Raw genomic sequence first — 2275 nt, forward strand, 5'->3', positions numbered from 1 at the left:
AAAAAAAAAAGACTAAAGCAGAAACATCGCTGTGATGAATGTATTATGTGTATCTAAAGTGTATCAATAAAATCCAAATGAAACAAATTATCTCTGTGGATGTTACTATTTACTACTTTTTCTTTTACAAGTTCTGTGTTCCAATAGAAATAAAGGTTGGAAGGAGACAAAATATGTGCTTCTGGTGGACAGAGATGTCCTGGCAGCTGAGTCTGAGAACCCAAATCGTGTATGGGTGAAAGAATTAAGCTTTGGCTGGAAAGTAACAGGCAGCAGTCACTGACCAGTCAGGACCAGTAGTCAGTTACCAGAGGTCTCCGATGTCTGCGTGAGGGTTGGGACTGACAGACGCTGGCTCTCTGGCACTACACAGCACAGCTCCATCATCACTGTGCTCCGTGGGGACCGCCACTGCTGGCCAGCATGAGCAGTGGGTGTCCCCTCTCTGCAATGCCCAAAACTCCCCACAGCAGCCCACACCCTAGAAAGTGCCAACCTAAACCAAGGATCCCATTTAGGGCCTGAAGCTGTAATCAAAGGCACCACTGAGCTCTTGGCCCAATCCTGAGCACAGAAATGAGTGTGGCTCCACTGCCCCCAGAGGCAGTGCGCTGGGGCTTCTGCCCACCTTCCTGTCCACTGCAGAGTCTGTGCTGTGCTTGTGTCCCCGCACAGGGCTGCCCTGCTCCTCAGAGTCACTGTCGGAGTGTGCGGAGCTCCCGGCCTCTTCTGAGTCAGAACAAGTCTTCTCTTGAGCTTCATTTTCTAGCAGTGCGGGTACCTTGAAATGATTTGAGAAACACAGTATTCAGAGACAATAGCTGTCATTATTAAACATGCTAGTGTTGCAATTCAAGTTTTAATGCTGCAAATGTCCATCCATCCTCGGAAAAATGATGTCAAAACAGCAGGAGTAATAGCAGGGATGAGGCCCACAAGAGCTGTTCCAGGGGTCCAAACAAAACCAAGTAAAGGCATGGGCTGCCCAGACTGGGGGATCAACACCTAAACCAGCCAGCAGACAGAAAACACGCTGAAGACTCACTGGGAAGACCTCACAGCTGCTTCCTTATGAACTACAGTTCTAACTACAATCTAAAGCAATCAGGAGGAAAGACAACTTTCAGCCAAGAGAATTTCTCCTGTTTCTGGAAATTAGGCTTTGTTTTTTTAAAACAGAAGAAAGCAGTTTCTACAAAGGAATGGTTTCTTTTTATAAAGATCTTTAAAGGAAATCGTACAAAAGGATTTCCTGGCCGGTTGTAACAAAACCTTCATGCTCTGATATTCCGTACCATTTCCTGCCCTGAACTAGGCTTGGCACCCATAATCCCAGCACTCTGAAGGCTGAGGCAGTGCCTGGGATTCAATTCTTCCCAGAGAAAAGACAGCCAATTGTCAAGAAGGAAAATGTGCTGCTTCATTTAAGCAGTTAATAAAGGGAGAACTGTTTTTATTACTAAATTAAAATTACTTAACCCCTGCTCTTATGTCCACTAGGAGTTTTACGGCACCACTAACATATCTTACCTTCTGAACTCCTGACAAATCTTTCTTCAGTCCTGTGACTGTCTGGTATAGAATCTTGCAACCAAAAGGAAAAAAAAAGAAAAAAACTAAAACACCAAAATCAGCTTAAGGTTCAACAGACAAATTGCATAATCAAAAACACTGTGGCTAAACAATCATAACTCACACAGATTCTATTATGCGTATTACTCGCGTCCAGACCTATAGGCCAAGTCTGACTTGGCAGCTGGTCGTCCTTACGTAAGAACACCTGCATCAGTATCACTTCTCATCTTTTTCTTATTAGTTATTACAAAAGGCTACATTCAATTACTACCAAAGGCAGTTTTAATTTCATGAATGAATGTTCCGGGCAAAATTATTTTCTCTTGATACTTATGGACCGACCACCTTTGCTTTTGCTTCTTGGCTTACAAAGCCTAAAATATTTGCTATTTGGCCCTTTAGTAGAAAAAACTTCTGCTGGACATGGTGGCACACACTTGCAATCCCAGCACTCAGGAAGACTGAGGCAGGAGGCTCATTGCAAATTTGAGACCAGCCTGGGTTACAAAGTGAGCTCAAGGCCAGCCTGAACTGCACAAGAGACTCTTTCTCAAAAAGAAAAAAAAAAAAAAAAAAAAAGAGCTGAGGTGAGGTTCGGCTCAAAAGCCATAGAACTTCTTCCCGAAATATGCACATTAATGGAATGCGTAATGAGGGATACAGGGCAACCCCGCCCAGCCAGGCTCCTGCATGAGCCTCA

At 44.1% G+C, this 2275-nt stretch overlaps 1 protein-coding gene across 1 annotated transcript in view; it reads right to left on the minus strand.

Moving 5' to 3' along the window:
* Riok1 (RIO kinase 1) overlaps positions 1-2275 on the minus strand; it is a 36880-nt gene that overhangs the window by 3533 nt on the left and 31072 nt on the right. The window lies entirely within an intron of this gene.

This window comes from Octodon degus, unplaced genomic scaffold, assembly GCF_000260255.1.
Source record: "Octodon degus isolate 3935 unplaced genomic scaffold, OctDeg1.0 scaffold00023, whole genome shotgun sequence".
NCBI lineage: Eukaryota > Metazoa > Chordata > Mammalia > Rodentia > Octodontidae > Octodon > Octodon degus.